The 17,946-nt window shown below is 44.9% G+C and overlaps 1 long non-coding RNA gene across 1 annotated transcript in view; it reads left to right on the top strand.

Moving 5' to 3' along the window:
* The first annotated feature begins 842 nt into the window (after positions 1-842).
* LOC117795728 overlaps positions 843-17,946 on the top strand; it is a 44,406-nt gene continuing 27,302 nt past the window's right edge. Inside the window, exons 1-2 of the long non-coding RNA XR_004619873.1 lie at positions 843-900; positions 2,018-2,082. This is a non-coding gene — a long non-coding RNA (uncharacterized LOC117795728). The remainder of the gene's footprint in view (positions 901-2,017; positions 2,083-17,946) is intronic.

Genomic DNA, 17,946 nt, shown 5'->3' with positions numbered 1-17,946 from the left:
CCTCCAGGATGTAGGGATATCCCAAACATGCCAAACTCCTGTCATGTGTATGTGGCTCTGGGGTGGGTGATCCACTCTGTTTTTGGCTTCCAGTGTCTCCCTGCATGTCCAGCAGACAGGTGCCCCCCCACCCCCAACACTTGAGCTCTGGCCTGGGCTTCCCCCATTCTGCCCTCTGTGGGCTGCTCCTTGCTCAGGGCTGCCCCTGTCTCAGCCCATTGGGCTCCTGCTAGCTCCTTTGATTTGAGGACTTGATTTTGAAAACCCTCCGTGTCGTGTGGTACAGTGCTGCTCAAATTGTAACATGCATGTGAATCACCCGGGATCTTATTAAGATGCCAGGCTGGGTGAAGTTTTGGTTATGTCTGTCAGGTTTATGTGACATCGCTGTGCTAGATTTGTAAGAGGAGTTGGAACACATCTTATCTTTTTCTGCTTTCTGGGTAAACAGCCTAGGAACATTCTTGGAAAGTTTGAAAGGACCTGTTTACTAAACTCTCTGACTCACACCTTTTTGGGTCATGGTTCTATGTCCATGTTCAACTTGGTTCAATGGTTTTCTGTTTCTCTTGGCAATTGTCATTTTTCTAGAAAAAGCATGCTGTTATGGACTGACTTGTGCCCTCTACCCCCTCCATATGTGGAAGCCCTAACTTCAGGGTGATGGTATTTGGAGGGGCCTCCAGTTAAATGAAATCATAAGGGTGGGGCCCTCATCCATTAGGAATAGTGTCCTTGTAAGAAGAGGATGAGAACCCAGAGATGTCTCTCCACAGGAGCACAGAGGAGAGGCCATGTGAGGACACAGCAAGAAGGTGGTCATCTACAAGCCAGGAAGAGAGGTCCACCAGAAACCAACCCTGCCAGCACTTTGATCTTGAACTTCCAGCCTCCAGAATTGTGAGAAAATGAACTTTTGTAGTCTAAGCCACCCAGTCTTTGGTACTTTGTTAGATAGCCCGAGAAGACAAATACACATGCGTTCCCCATTGAACACTGTAGATAAACTAGCATGCTGTGTGTATTTAGTATTCTCTTACAATTTGAAAACTCTTCTCTGATTAAATTTCCTTTACTTTCCTAATTTTTACTTATTTTTTTGTATTCTCTCTCTCATGCAATTCCTGCTCCCTCCCTTTATTGGGCTTTTACAAGTCTAGATATCTCACAGATCTTTACGAGGAGCTGAGTTTTAGATTGAGCAGTTCTGATTTTCATGTTGTCTAGTTCATTAACTTTTACCTTAACTTTTAATTCTCTCCCTGACTTTATCTTGTTGCTTATTTTCTAGCTTCTTGAGTTGGATGCTTCACTTACTTTCAGTCTTCCTTGTATTATAACAAAACACTTAAGAGCTACAGGCAGTGTCTGGTTACAGTCCAGAGTCTTGCTTTGCGGAGATCCAGTTGTCGTTACTTTTGACTGTAATTGCAGTTTTGTTCCCTACCTTGACTTGAGTTATTTAGGAATAAATTTTCAAGTGATTTAATTTCTTTCATTTATTCTTTTATGTTTAATTTCTGTTTTTGCTGCATTGTGGTCAGATAATGTGAACAGAGAGGATTGCTCATTAGTATCTCTGAGGTTTTCCTTGTGGCCTAGAATTCATCAGTTTCAGTCACTACCTTGCAGATGTTTGAATTAAATGTCTTTTTTGTTTGTGTGTATTTATTAAATGAAGCTGGAACATGAGTCCTTCACATCACTCAGGGAACTGGCATATTGTATCCCTCTGTGTCCATCAACACGATCTGGGAAGTCCTCGGGGAAACAGCCTGTGTACCTTCACTTAGCTCAGTGTTTCCAAGGCTCAGTTTCTCTTAATGCCTCTTATCATCTGGAGCACCCAGTTTTCCATGGAACACATTTCAGAGAATTCTGTTTTAAGGTTTACTCTTATTTCTCGAGGGACGACTGTTTATGAAAGGTCATAGTGCTCATTCATTCCTCAGGCCCCTCACTTTAGACTTCTGAGCCCATCATGAGTCCTGAGTTGCTTCTCTGTTCATTTTTACAGAAGGAGGAGCTGCAAAGGGGGATGTCTGTGTGTGTCTGTAGGACGCTGTACCAGTCTCAGCACAGGTAGGATTTGCTGTCCTTTTGCTTTGTTATCGTGGAGGCCCCATTGTCTGAAGCACCCAGTGGAGGAGTGAAGCTACATGACAGTGACTTCACTGCTGTGTTTAAGGTTTCTCTGTTTGCCCTGGTGGCCCAAAGTTAGCTGGCCCCCCTTCTGCATCTGCCCGCAGTAACAACCCATATCTCATGCTAACACCAGTGCTGGGGGTGTGAAGTGGGGTTATAGCCTGCAGTGCCGTGAGCTAGCCCTCCTATACCTCTTCAGAGGTAACAGCAGTACCAAGTGTTGGTCCCCTACAGCTGCCCTGTAGCATTAGCTTCCTTGCTCCTTATGCTTTGAGCTTGTCCATTTCATGGAGTCTTGCTGGGGATATGGCTCTTGTCTTCACTTGGGTTCTCCCAGAAGCAGAGCCCAAGGCAAGGATTCAGATGCAAGTAGTTTCTTCAGGAAGTGCAGGTAAGCCTGTAGAGAGCAGCAAAGTGAGATACATGTCTGTGTGCATGTACAAATATTTAAAAAGAATGATACAAACACCGTAATGGTATATCTTCTATATCTTCTAAAGCTTTCAATGCACATATTTTTCCATAATAAGGAAAACCAAAAATTATATTTAGAAAAAGATATATGGAAACGAGTAAAGACTTACAAGTGTTAAAGTATGTGTGGTTAATCCAGCTATCTCAGTGGGCATCTGGGGGCCTTTGGGGAAATAATGGGGAAAAAGTCACACAACTCAGAATGGCCCCACCCAAGGGATCAGAGAGCTGGAGCATGTTTACACCAATTTCCGAGTGACTTGTCTTTGAGGGCTGTTTCAGGGGGTTTTTAAGTTCCTTGGCACTTCTAACCTGCCTAGCATGGGCAGTTCTGGAACCATGAACAGGTGTGGAGACTGGAGGTTAGCCAGAACACACTGGAAGTTCCCAAGGATATGGGTGGGGCACTGACTGCATCTGCCCCAGGGTCCCATTAGCTTACTCACAGATCTGTTTCTTCTTATTTGGTACTTACGGCATAGCCAGTCCAACAAATGTTTAACAACCAGTTCTTAACAGTCACAACAAAAAGTCCCTGATTTGTAGATCTGCCAATTTCCATGGTATAAACACTCCCATTGTGGCCATTTTCGAGCTTCCAATGGTTTCACAAGGAGCTGGCAAAATCCAGCTCTCTCCCAGCACACCCCATGTCAATCCTTCGCCGGTTGGGCTGTCCTAGCTTTATGTCTCACTAGAAGATTTCTAGCATGTGGTCTGGGTTTCTCCGAGGTTTACACACTAATACAGATTTTTCTGTGTTTTTCTTTTGACCATTTCAGCTGGCATCTGGCAAAAAGCAGTTAAGTGTATACCACTGTCAGTCATCTGGAAATCCTTTCACTTTTAACCTTTATGTGACATTTCACTGCATGTGGGCTTTTTGTAAACAGCATTTATATGAGTACAGGGAGGGAAAGCTGCTGCCCTTTGCTTGCTCTGATATCTCCCTAGGAGGAGCTGCTGACCGCGTTGGCCAGATTGCAGATTGAGAAATCCACTTTCACTTGTCTTCCACATCTCCTGTCACGTAGCAGGGTGGGGGTTGTGTGCCATCTTCCCCTCCCTTGGCTCTCATTTTCTGATTTATCTGCTACTGTGTGCTGGGTTGACATTTGGGAAACACCATGTTTCATTTACGAAGAGAAAAAATAGTCCTGAAGAGGTCTTTGAGAGTCAAGGACTGGCCACAGGTGCTGTGTCCCTGGGAAGCCCAGCACCGCCACCACCGCCAGAGGGCAGCATGGCTCCAGCTTCTGCAGCAGCTTCTCCAGCAGGCTGGCGGGCTTGGGGGCGGAGGGCCTGATGGCTCCCCTTCCTTCCAAATATGGGGTCTTCTGGATTCACCTTAGTCTAGGGATCCTCAAATGGAGGTCTGGGGACATGCTTCCTTCAAAATTACCTAGGGACTTGCTACCAGATTTGGGGGCCCTTCCGGACCCATTGAATCAGTACCTCTGAAGCTCCAGGTATGTGGGATGGGGGTGTCAGGGTTCAGACAGCAAGGTTAGGAGACCTGGAGAGTTTTGAGAACTTTTGTTCTAGGGAAGTGGGCCCTGGTCTTCCAGGGTCAGAGTTTGGGGGTAGTGTGTGTGTGTGTGTGTGTGTGTGTGTGTGTGTGTGTGGTGTGTCACAGTGGGGAGCATTAGATTATCACACAGAGTAAGTAGGATGGAGGGTCGAAGGGCTTGGGCTTGCATTTTAGCCTCATCATTTACCTGGATGGGTGACAAGGTTTTGGGTTTTGTTTTGTTTTGTTTTGTTTTTCTTGAGTTTTGTTTAGCATTTCTCAACCATCTGTTCATCCATCCAGTATAGTAACTTAACTCCTCTTTTGTGTATTTTCTAGGTGTGGGGATACAGAGGTAGACAAGACAGACACTATCCTCACCTTTCTGGAGTTCGTGCTTTTATGGAGGAGTCAGATACTAGCAAATAATCCCACAGATATGAAATTACAAATTGTAATAGCTGCTTTGAAAGAAGAGGAGTTTAGGGTGTTATGTGAGTGAAGAACTATAGAAATATGTGGGAGGGCTTGTGAGGGATTCTTCCCTTAGGAAATTATGTTTGAATTGAGATCTGAAGGGTGAGTAGGAGTTAACAAAACGAAGGGTCAGGGGGAAGAATGTTTCAGGTGAGAGACTCTGCGTGTGCAAAGGGCCTGAGGTGAGAACTAGCTCACTGACTTTGAGGAACTTCAAGAACTTGGCATGTCTGGAGTAGGGAGAAGAGGGGAGAGTGCCTGGATATGAGGTTTGGACAGTAGACAGGGACTAGTACCCTCAGGTTCTCAGATTTCTCATCTTCAAAATGGGGCAGTAAAGTTTATCTTGCAAAGATGATTAAGTGTAATGATGAGTACAGAACATCTAGTCTAGTGCCCAGTACACAAATGGTGTCAAATGTGAATTAGTGTGGGGAGAGGGCACCTGGGTGGGGGGCACGGTCTGGTTAAAGAGTAAGCCGTGGGGAAGTACCAGGCAGGTGCAGGGACCAGAGCTGTCTCAGTTAACTGCAGGGACCAACTGAGAAGCATATTTTAACCATGGTGAAAATTACCGTTGGCATCACTCTCGTTAAAAACAAAGTGAAATTGGAGAACATACTGTTGTCTTTAACTAAGCCAAGATGACTAATTATTGGACTCATTTTCTAAAGGTTACCATATACAGACATGATTAGCTGGAGGGAGGAGAGTTTGGAAACTGGATTCATTCTGAAACCCCGTAGATGGGACTCGTGTGAGGTTTCTGTGCGTAATGACTGTGAACATTCAGTTTAACTCAGCTGTCACCACAGGTGTGATACAAAACAAAATGTTTTGCAGGAGCTCTAAAAAGCATCTTGGGGCAGCTCAGGGCAGTGCCTGGGCGGGGGGAATCTCTGCCAAATCGTTAAGGGTAGGAAAGTGGGAACTTGTGTTGGGTCTGGAGGGACCCTGAGCCCTAGCTATGTTTTGACAGTTGGTGACCATGTGGTCTTGGCTAACTTCCTCCTTTCTTTGGGGCTTAGTGTCCCCATCTGGAAAAAGAAGGGCCAGACCAGATGATCGCTAAGGGCCTTTCCAGTTTGCTGCTGTATGATATTTACTGATGGTGTGATCATGGAACTTTGCTCTGAGTCCTTGCTCTGCTCCTTGTTATATCCTTAAGGCCAGGACCAGTGCCCGGACCCTGATAGGACATCAGTAATATTGGTTGAATCAAATGAAGGATTTTTAAAAAAATATTTTAAGTAATCTCAACACCCAATGTGGGGCTCGACCTCACAACCCCGACCCGAGATGTCACGTGCTCTACCGACTGAGCCAGCCAGGCACCTCAAATGAAGGATTGAAGGAAGGAGAGAAATGAGCTTTCATCTGATACGCATTTTTGCCCATACCAGGAGCCCTTGCTGAAAGTTTCCTGAGTCACGTTTTCTGGTTTCTGTGTTAAGTATGTTCTGAAGTCATTCACATGGTAGATTTGACCCACTGTATAATTTGGTGTTCCTTTTCAGTGCAGAGCCTACATCACTTTCTTGGGTACCTTCACTTCCTTTCACTCTCATTACCAACATAAGCAGTTGGATTTATTTTCAGTGCCATTTTTTCACAAAAAAGCAAAGTTTCATCACTTCTTGGGAGTGGTTGGGGACACATAAGGACCAAGAAAGAACAGCCCTATTGAGATGCACTGGGTGGTGGAATTGGCTCGCTCATTGGCTAAGGGATTCACCTTCAATACTTTCTGTACACAGTTCTGCAGTACGCATCATTTGAATTCATTCCTCAGTGAGGTAGCAAGTGATTTCATGTCCTGGTGTTTGAGGATGGCTTACAAATGGTCATTGTTGACTTCATGAATGCCAAGGAGTCTATTGGGTTTATCAGTCTGCTTGATAGTCCTTGGTGTCTTCCAGGTTTCTGTGGCTCATCTCATTCTAAGTTCTCTTTGTTTACTCAGAGATCTAGAATCCCAACCACCAGCTTTCTCTCAAAGACTCAGTCTCTCACTCGGAGGAGAGACATGTTGCTAGATGTTAGGCAGTGAGATGGCTGTGTCTGGTCCCCTAATGTTCTTGGGAGCTAAGCTTTTAGTCATGTCACCTCTTGCCGTTGGTATCTCTCTTGTGTATAGACAGTGAGAAACTAACACCTGAGGTCAGGATTGAAAACCTTTTTATGTTTCACAGTCATGAAGGATTTCTCCTCCAGCTTCCTTGATCTGTGGTCTCCTCTATTCTGGCTACCAGCATTGAGGACCTACTGTGTGAACCATGGCCGTCCATGAGACACAGGGATGAGCTAGACAGAGCTCTTCCCCCTCAAGAATGCAATGCACAGTTCAGAAGGGAGGTGGGACAGGTGTGGCAACATTTCCAGAGTAAAGAGAGTGACGTGTGTGCCAGGAGAGAGGAGTGAGGGAGCTGTGATTGTAGCTAGGGCGGGGTCAGGGAATGATGTACAGTTTTCATAAAAATGCTTACATGTTAAAATGCAAAAAATATAGAAAGATACAATAAATAAAAGACCCCCCCAATACCGTAAAAACCACCATTCGAACTGTTTCTGTGCAGAGTTTCTTTTTTTTCTTTTTCTTTTTTTAATCTGTATTCTTTTTTTTTAATGTTTTTTTTATTACATTATGTTAGTCACCATACAGTACATCCCCGGATTCCGATGCAAAGTTCGATGATTCATTAGTTGCGTATAACACCCAGTGCACCATGCAATACGTGCCCTCCTTACTACCCATCACCAGTCCATCCCATTCCCCCACCCCCTCCCCTCTGAAGCCCTCAGTTTGTTTCTCAGAGTCCGTAGTCTCCCATGCTTCACTCCCCCTTCTGATTACCCCCCTTTCTTTATCCCTTTCTTCCCCTACCGATCTTCCTAGTTCTTATGTTCCATAGATGAGAGAAATCATATGATAATTGTCTTTCTCTGCTTGACTTATTTCACTTAGCATTATCTCCTCCAGTTTTGTGCAGAGTTTCTAGATGGAGAGGTAGATAGAAATACTTTTATAAATGGGATACTTTTGAAAATAAAAGTCATTAAATGTAATTTTATTTGACATTAACAGAAAAAAAGGAAATCAGTGAAACCAAAGGAATTTCTGAACCTCAAACAAATATTTCATCATGAGTGGAATTGTTTCCTAAAAGATTCCACCAGGTTTAACAAGAGATTAGGAAAAATATGGTGGTTGGAGTCCTATGGTTTTAAAAATACATGTATATTATCATAAGCACAATGAGCAATGGTATTCTTCTCAGATAAAATACTTTCAATTAATCCAATGATAGAATTTTTGAGAAAGCAACATAAAATTATCCATTAAATCAAAAGACATGGTCATAGCCTGTGAAAAGTCTGACTAACTTTTCCATTTGTTCCCTAATCCGTTTTTCACGGAGCAGTGTAGAGCCAGTCCTGTGAGTTTTGACAAATGCACAGTCACGTCATCAAGATGCGAAAGCCCCGCCCTCACAAATCTCTGTGTCCCTTTGCGGTTAGCCCCTCCTTCCACAGCTGGACCGTTGCAACCACTGATCTATTTTCTAAAACCTATAGTTTCACCTTTTCCAGAAAATCACAGAATTCTTTACAGAAGATAGCCTTTTGATTTTTTTTTTTCACCTAGCACAGTGCATTTGAGATGAACCATGTTGTGTGTTGTAGTAATTCTCTCCTTTTTATTGCTCAGTCCACTGTATAGGTGTACCACAGTTTGCTTAAGGATGTTTGGGTTGTTTCCGGTTTGGGGCAACTTGAGTAAAGCTAATAATGCAACTAAATAATTGCATACAGGGTGTTCTGTGGACAAAAACTTGCCTTTGTCTTGGGCAAATACCACTGGGAGTGAGATTGTCAGGTTGTACGGTAAGTGTTTAACTGTGTAGGAAACTGCCAAACTGTTTTCCTGGGTAGCTGTAACATTTTGCATCCCTACCAGTAATGTACAAGAAGTCCAGTGGCTCCGTGTCCTTTCCAGCACTTGGCATTGCCAATTTACAAAATCTAATCATTCTAATAGATATGTAGCAGCATTTCATTTTGGTTTTAATTTTCATTTTCCTAAGAAGAACCATGTGTTCTTAGAATCCTCTGATCTGTGGTCAGACGTATTATCCATTGTGCCACTGGCCCCATACTGAGAATCATGCATTCTCAAATGACATGCTTACCTGTCAGTATGGATAGATGGGTGGACTCCTTGTAGTAAAGAATAGGTCACTAACCTTCTGCTTCCTCCCACCTCATTCCTAGTCTCCATATTTTTCCATTGCTAAGTTTTAAAGCATTTGGATTTCTATGAAATCACAATCTGAATATTGGTGTAAACTCTAATTTTAGATGGATTGTTTGCTTGTGCTCAGTCCTTTGCCACGATGTCTCCCTCTCCCTCCCTGAGTTTTCTATTTTTTATTTATTTTTTCATTTGCTGGATTTTATTATTAAGTAGTTTTTTCAAGAAAGATTCATAGGCAAGGTATACTCTGCGTTAGCTGACGTTTGTGAGCGTCTGCCTGTTGTCTTTGTATTTGAACAACATCTATGCAGGATGGAATGATCTTGGCTCACACGATTGATTGATCGATGGATTGATTTAAAATAAAAGATTTTATTTATTTGAGTGAGAGTGAGGGAGAGAGTGAGGGCAGGGGGAGGAGCAGAGGGAGAGGGACAAGCAGACTCTGGGCTGAGGGCAGAGCCCGTGGTGGAGCTTGATCCCATGACCCCAAGATCATGACCCATGCTTAACCGACTGAGTCACCCAGGCAGCCCTTGACTACACGTGTTTTAATCAAAAACACCATTTTCCCGGGGCGCCTGGGTGGTGCAGTCGTTAAGCGTCTGCCTTCGGCTCAGGGCGTGATCCCGGCGTTATGGGATTGAGCCCCACATCAGGCTCTTCCGCTATGAGCCTGCTTCTTCCTCTCCCACTCCCTGTGCTGTGTTCCCTCTCTCACTGGCTGTCTCTGTCAACTAAATAAATAAAATCTTAAAAAAACAAAAAAACACCATTTTCCCAAGATCTTCTGTTTTTGACTAGCACTGAGTAGAAGCTGAATCCAGGCTGATGCTTCTTCTCCTTTGTAGATGATTAGCTTTTTCTGCCAGAATGCCTAAAATTTATTACTCAAAGTTTATTTTCCTTTTTCTAAAAATAATTTCTATTTTAAAAAAGATAGATGACATAGATGAAAAAGTCAAATTGTACTTCCTAGGAAAATCAGCTCTCTCCTCTTGCCTTTCTTCATTCTCGCCAACTTCTTCCAACTCTTGAAGTGATTTCTTTTAGTTTTATGTTTGTATTTCTAAATAACAGAGTTACATTCCATAGGCCCTGAGTGAGTTTGGGGAAGGGTGCTTGCTGGCTGATGGGCTTTACTTTGGAGTAAAGGGGCAGGGGTCAAGGTGTGCCACTAGGAGACCTCAAATGTTGTTATCTCCAAGTCTTTTCTGTTGGGCTAGTTCTCCTGGGCTGGAGGAGTTGTTTGCTCTCCTGCCTCAGGGCACCAGCCTGTTCAGGTCTGAGTCGGGGAAGGGTTTCTGCCTCCCACTGTTCAGCGTGTGCACTTGGACTTCATCCTGGTGTCTCCATTCGAGCGCCTCATAACCTCCATGAGCCGTACTGATGTTTGTTTTTGAGCCTCTGGCTTCAACCTTCCCAAGGGAGTAAACGCCCTGCTTTTTTCTGCTGGGACTTTGCAGGGTCAGGAAAGGAGGCTGGTGTTTGAGATGCTTGTCATACAGACTCTTGGTCACTCCTGTTTCAGCATCTCCTGTACCCCACCCTTCAGTGGTATTCCACTTGATTCAGAGTTCTGTGACTCGAGTCTGGTCTTTGCAGGTTCCCCACTCTGCAGACCCCACATATAGATCTTGGTTTTTCCTTTTCCTGGGTCAGTTACCACTCATCTGTTCATGTTTTATCTTCCAAGTGTTAATGACATCTCTCCTCTGCTGTCATGTCTTCTGTTATATTTGGTCTTGAGAATTTATGCCTTTAAAATATTTGTATTCTTATAGTTTTGTAGCAGAGAGCGCTTACGTGAAATTTTCTTCTGGATTTGAAATTATGTTTTCTTCTACACTGGATTCTTTATCTTTGGGTGATGCTTTTTCTTGGGATGTTGGTCGGTGTATGTTTGCGTAGTTGCCATCTGTTTCTTGTGCTCAGGCATTTCTTTTTTTTTAATTTTTAATTTTTAAAAGATTTTATTTATTTATTTGACAGAGAGACAGCCAGCAAGAGCGGGAACACAAGCAGGGGGAATGGGAGAGGAAGAAGCAGGCTCCCAGAGCAGCAGGGAGCCCGATGCGGGGCTCAATCCCAGGACCCTGGGATCACGCCCTGAGCCGAAGGCAGACGCTTAATGACTGAGCCACCCAGGTGCCCCTGCTCAGGCATTTCTATCTAGGTATTCTTTTTGCTGTTACATAGTGTGACTTTTGGACTCATTTTTCAGCATTATCTGAAGTTTGCGTACAGCCTTTGGAAAAAAAATACCTGGGGCTGTTCTCTCTCTCACTTATGAGATTTTGTTACTACATGATGCTAAGGTACACCTCCTTGGGGAGAAGGGTTGCTTTTCTTTGGGAATTGGGACAGTTAATACTCAACTGCCCCCAGCTTTGCTGGGGGAGGGGCAGCAATAAAAGTCACAACCAACATCCTGAAATGAATAAATGAAGGTGGTAGGGAGAGCCCTGTGGGGCAGCTAGTGGCTGAGTCAGGCTGGTGTGATGAGGGGATAGGATGGGGTCCCCAAAGCCCATCCCTGGTCTCCTTAGTGGCCATTATGAGAGTGAGTAGGCAGGACAGGAGTGGGGTGGCCCAGTCTGGAAATGCTGGCAGTGGACAAGTGGCCCTGTGGCTGCTTCTGGAACGTGTGCCAGGATCAGAATCCTGCAGTGGAGAATCTGGCAGGCTCTGACCAGTGGCTAAAGAGTCCAACTCCAATCTGAGCTCAAGTCACTGGGGACCATTTATTGATGTTTCTAGGGAGAAATGAGAAGGAATACATCAATTGAATAAGATGATGTTCGTTTATTACATCCCTGATGTCTTTCAAGACTTTGAAAAACACCCTCTTTTGTCTAATTAGTCATTGTGACCATGTCGCCATGGAAACCATTATGTTTGTACTCACAATAGACATGTGTGCATCCATTAAAGGGACACAGTTGCCAAATGTGAGCTATGGGCTCAGGGTGGAGTGGCTTTTTATGGCACAACCATCAGGGCTTCTGCAGAAAGTGCCAGAAAACAAGCAAATGGCTGTTCCTTCCGTGAAGGAAGACACTCTCTGGTGTCAGACCCTGGATTTAGGGGAGTGTGAAACCAGGAAAACTGAGAGTGGAAGGCTACACACAGAGGAGCAGGAGGGCTGCCAGGGGATGAGGCTGGGTGGGTCCCATCCTGCTTGTGTTAGTATCCGCAGCATCCAGATATTATTGTCTGTAAACTCACGCACTAGTACGTCTTTGTTCATAGCCATTGTCTGGTGTTTTGCACACAATTCTAGTAACCCTAATATTTTTGGCTTCCTGGTCATGGTGAATTTGAAATAAGAGAAGAGCCATTGGTGTGACTGTTGTTGGCAAGCACATTGGCACCAGCAAGTGGGAACGGCTGAGAGCTTCACGGGTCAGGGCCTGGAGAAACATAAAAGCAGTCACAAGAGGCTGGGACCCAGCATGCTGGGCCATTCAGTGTGTGAGCAAAAAGCTCTCCACTCACCCCTGGCCTAGCCCACTATTGACTATGCTATTCTTAGCAATAGCCTTGAGTCATCCAGGAAAGAGGTTCTTGACAACAGCAGGAGTTTGGGGCCATAAAGTTCTGGGTTCAATTCTCCACTCACTGTTTGTGGGGCTCCAGGCAAATTGTTTATAATAAAGCCTTCGTGTTAGAGTGATGGGAGGATCGCCTGAACCTATAGGGCACATGGTAAATGCTCATTACGAATTAGCTGCTATTAGCAGTCAAGTAAATGATGGTCACCTACAGGCCACCACATGGATGAATCTCAGAAACACTGTGATGAGGGAGAGAAGCCAGGCACAAAAAGGGATCCACTGAATGGTTCATCTACAAGAAATCACAAAAACAGGCCAAACTAATCTGTGATATTAGAGGTCACAATAGTGACTATGAGGTGTAGTGCCTTTTCTGTTGTAAAATAGAACAGACGCAGAAGTCCACATAAAATAAAGGTGTAGCTTCTTAGTGGATTGTGGTAAGGCCACTTGAGAACCTACTGTTAGAGTCTCCTTCCTCCTGCCAAATGTTTTGCTTCTCGATTTAGGTGTTGGTTCCTCGGATGTTCAGTTTGTGAAGTCAGGGAGATGGGTGCCCTTTTCTGTATGCATATTATGCTTCCATAGAAAGTGTAAAGTGTTAGCTCTAATTATGATTATGGTTATTATTTTTTATTTGAGAGAAACAGAATGAGTGGAAGAGGCAGAGGGAGAGGGAGAGAGAATCCCAAGCAGGCTTCTTGCTGAGCACGGAGCCTGACACAAGGTCACAACCATGAGATCGTAACCTGAGCTGAAACCAAGAGTCATTCGCTCAACTGACTACGCCACCCAGGCACCCCTGTAATTATGATTATTAATGTTATTCTACTAAGTTTTTTGGACCTCATGTTCTTCATCTTTACTATGGGGTTGATAATCCCTTCTTTGCAGAATTGTTATAAGATGTAGTGTTTATAACACGTTCATTTGTTGGTCCATTCAGCAGATATTTACTGAGTGCCTATGGGCCCCGACACTGTTCTAGGGGCTGGTGATAAGCAGAAGCCAAACAGACAATAATCATGGTGCTTACATGCTAGTGAGGGGGGAGACACATGCAAGGTATTCGCTTGAAAGGGACCTATTACCTGCTACAGTGCCTTCTGATTTCGAAAACAAAGCCCTAGAACACATCTCCATCCCAAATGGTTAAGATTTTTGTTTGTTTGGTTTGGTTTTGATTTGGCTCCTAAAATAATTTGCTTCACTTGTTATGAAAGCTTGGCTTGAACCAAGTCAGACCTGAAGGCATATATATGCTACACTGAGAATTTCTGACTCTTCTAGAATTTCTGGGTGCAGTTAAATTGTGAATTAGAGCAAACCATCCTTCATGAACTACAGCATTGGGGGCTGAAGGAAGCATATCCTGGCAAAGAAATGCCTTCTCCCTCCTGCTTTGAGGAACTTAGATTTCTAGACCCTGAAGCCTGCAGGCAGGAAAGCGTTAAGAAAGAAATGTGCATTTCCACTGAATAAGAAAATCAACTTAGAAAAGAAATGTGTATTGGAAAATATCTATTTGCCTGCAAAATAATGTAAAAATAATGAGCTCCTATTCCCCTTTGATGTGCAGCGCACGCTTTTAAGGAAAGATTCTGCATTTCTGAGATACTGGGCCTGGCGTGTAATGAAGTGGTTGTTATGGCAACAACTTTCAAAAGCAAGTATTTTCTGAGAGATGTGCTCCACACAGCCAGCGTGAGAGAGGAAAACATGAAAACAGAGACAGGGAGATGAGCTCAACAGAAAGCATGAGATGCTGAGAGCGTCCGCTCTGACCGAGGGGGAGGGAAATGTGCCCCTCATCACCACCCTGGCCTGGCGGTGCAAACTGCAAGGGAAGCCAGGCCCCTGCCCTGGAATGGGGGAGGGGGAGAAGGGAGTGGGGACCAAGGCAGTGTCTCTTACTTGGAGATGCAGCCTGGGGCTGGGGGCTGCATCACCAACCGCCCTTCACAACCCCCTTCGAGCTGGCCTCCCATCCTCAGCCTCTGTCCCTGCCATCCTTCTCCGTCAGCTCCCTCCTGGCCCCCGTGCTTCTGAGCATCAAAGGCCCTCATTCATTCCAGAGCCCAGTCTTCCACTGACATTCAGTTGAAGGGCCCTCCTGCTCACTTCACTCCCTCGTGTCCCTGGGGGCCCTGCCAGGCCAGTGCCCTGTGTGTGCAGACATGGCCCCGGGAGCTGGCATTTGTCATCTCCTCTGTTTTCACATCAGCCCCCGGTAGAACAGTGCCTGGCACAGAGTGGCTGCCCAGTCTCTATTTGTTGAGTGAATGGATAGTCCTTCTCTGGTGCTACAGCCATTGTCCCCATTCCACAGATGAGGAAGCTCAGAGATGTTAGGTGACTTGCCTAAGCCCGAAGACAGTGAGTAGTGGAGCTGGGCTGCCCATACCCCTGCATGGTGCTGCTTCTCAGAACCCCCGGCTTCCCAGCCTCCTTGTCATTGTTCATGCTGTGTCTCAGCCTGGTCCACGCCCTCTTGTGTCCTGCAAGGCGTGGCTCAAAGGCCACCTTGACCGTGATGTTATGAGAAAGCCCCCTCTAGATTAGACCCTTGGATGTGTCAGGGCCCAGAGATGGGGCCTGCACTACCTGCTGTTGAGTGTGGGCTGCGGCCACCAGGAACAGCTGCTTCTGGGGTCAGTGTCTGTCTGTTCACTACCCTCCCCACACAGTGCCTGGCACAGGGAAAGCACTTGACAGCCCTTAGTTGAATGAAGGAAACTTTAGAGCCCAGATAGTTGGAAAATCCTGTTGGGTCAGTAGCCAGGTTTCTGAGATCCCTGGGGCTACCCTGGCCAAAACAAACCTGCTGCTATCCAGCCCCAGCTCACATTTGTGGATGGGTGTGTGTGCATGTTAGCATGTAAATGCATGTGTGCATGGCCTCTTTGTAGGGGTTTTGCGCTAAAAGGGTCAGGCTGTGTATGTGTGTGCTTATGCACTGGGGTGAGGGAGATGGGTATGCACAAGGCTTTGAGAACATTTGCATGTCCAGTGTGTGTGTGTGTGAGAGAGAGAGAGATGAAGGAGTATGCTACAGGAAGATCTGGTATAAATATGTGTGTAAGGCATGTGCCTGGGAATGTGTGCATGGATGTGTGAGGGGAGGGGTGTATTCATTCAGGGGCTGCTGCATTTACCAGGCAAAGGCAAAAGGAGCCCACGGAAGATGGGCTGTATTTTCAGTTCGAGGCTTCTGGCTAACCTGCAACCACAGAGAAAGGCTCTGCTATCGGACTGTCTTGTGGATCATAAAATGTGAGCATTAGAGCTGGAAGCAGCTTTGGAAGTCACCTCATTGTATCCCTATGTTGCAGCTCACGAAAAACAGAGAGGGGAAGCAACCTTCTGAGGTCACGCAGCAAATTCAGGAAGAAGCTGGAACTTGGACTTGTATCTGGGTCTGGGCTCCCTCATTTTCTCCAGTCTGCTGCCAGGTCCCTGAGGAGGAGGGAGAGGGTTAACCATGGAGTAATTAATATCAGGCACCAGAGTATTACACAATTTCATTCGCACTTTAATTAGGGGAACTTTTTTTTTTAAATAGAAGTCTTTGTTGTGTCAATTAGTTGATTGACTATCACTGGTTTCTAGGTTAGGGAAACTTGATCTGCAGTGAATGAATTTGTTTATCAGGGAAAAGGAGCCAGGGGATGGAAAAAGAAATTCAATTAAGTGTCAGGCTGCTGAGTGACAGGCTGCATTTGATAGGACTTTTAGCTTAATTGCTTGTATTTCATTAAGAGATTTATTTATCAAGAGAATTCTTCATTTTAAAATCTCGGGCACTGTCTGAGTGGCTTCTGGCTATTTTTCTGCATTGATTGAGGACATAGAAATGGGGACCTGAAGAATTACCTGGGACCTTGGAGACGTTCTTGTATCTAAGACCCTCCCTTACCCTGGCTGCTGGGGCTGACAGTCCCCGCATTCCTGCCATCCCAAAGTTAAACCCAGAGTTTGGAAAAGGTCTGCATTTCTCTGAGGAGAAGAGTCCATATTTCTCTTTAGATTTTCAAAGGGATATGGTCCCAAAGAAAGTAACATCCGATAGGTTGATGACTTTTGGTTCTTTGTTGTTTTCCTCCACAGAAGAGGTTTAACTTCACCCACATTTGTAAAATGGTACAGGTAGGCAGTTCCAGAAACTAAATATTGCTAAATAGTAAATGACTTTCAAATAAGTATCCTTTAGGATAAAGTCATCCCTATAAGATTTAATGTAGAGAAATGATTACTACCAGTTAGAATAGGCTCCATAATGGATGCATTTGAAGTCAGATGGGTCTTGTTGTCCTAGAGGTAAATACATCGTATATGATATGACTTATTCGAGCTGTTTTTCCTAAGGCCTCCTGATCCTGTTCATGAGAACTGCCCAATGTATAATCGACAATAGTTGTAGGAAGTGATCACCTCAGAAAACTGAGGCTCAGAGAAGGCAAGAGGTTTTTCTAAGACACATAGCCAGCTAGGAGCAGAACCAAGATGAGCACCTGTTCCTCTTACTTACTCTTACTTCTGGCTTTCTGTGGGTCTTTTCGAGTTGCTGGGCTGAAGGCCTGCAGGGGACAGTTCACCTGGTGGCCCTTTTCCTTTCACTCTAGCAAGGCAGGAGAGTAGAGTGGTTAGGGCTGCCATCACCTGGACCTACTGCTCATTATGTGTGCTTGAACAAGTATCTCCTCCCTTCCAGTAGACTAGTGATAGGAAGATTATCTGTCTCACTGGTTTGTTGGGAGGATTCATTGGGGTATGCCATGCGATGTACTTGGACTGTATTCATTACATAGTAAATGCTTAATAAATACCAGCCATAATTATTATCATGCCTTCCAGGTAAGATTTCATGTGGAAAGAAAACCTTTTTTTGGGGGGTAGTTTTATGGTTTTATTAACACAAATTTAACGTGCCCATAAGCTGTCTATTAGTTTTCTTAGCTGCGCAGCCTGGCTTTGGGATTGGTGACTCTGAGGGCCAGCTGGGCTGCTCTTTTTGCAATGGTTTGTGGAGGAGACACTGTGAGCATTCTCTACACAGTAAGATTTGCACGTCAGCAGCACTTCAGGCTCCTTGATATGTGGACGAGGTACTTCCAGAAGCCACTGGACCGCAGTTGCACTTCCAGAAGCCACTGGACTATTTTCTTGTTGCTCCCGTAACCAGTGCTGGGCATCAAGGTCTGGCCCTTGAATCTTCTGCACACCCTATCATCGGTGCCTCTGGGTTTCCACCCTTTGCTCTTAATTTTGACATATTGATCTGACTGGTGCCAGATGAACTTCTTGGTCTTCTTTTTAACAATCTCAGGCTTCACCAGAGGTCTGAGGGCAGCCATGATGCCGAGTAAGAGATGGCTACCTTTCTCAACATTTGCTGCAACATGGACGGCACTGGAGGAGATAATGCTAAGTGAAATAAGTCAAGCAGAGAAAGACATATCATATGGTTTCTCTCATCTATGGAACATAAGAACTAGGAAGATCGGTAGGGGAAGAAAGGGATAAAGAAA

The sequence above is a fragment of the Ailuropoda melanoleuca genome, chromosome 13 (genome assembly GCF_002007445.2).
Source record: "Ailuropoda melanoleuca isolate Jingjing chromosome 13, ASM200744v2, whole genome shotgun sequence".
Classification (NCBI taxonomy): domain Eukaryota; kingdom Metazoa; phylum Chordata; class Mammalia; order Carnivora; family Ursidae; genus Ailuropoda; species Ailuropoda melanoleuca.
The sequence above is the reverse complement of the archived record's forward strand: the minus strand, read 5'-3'. Positions and strand labels throughout refer to the sequence as shown.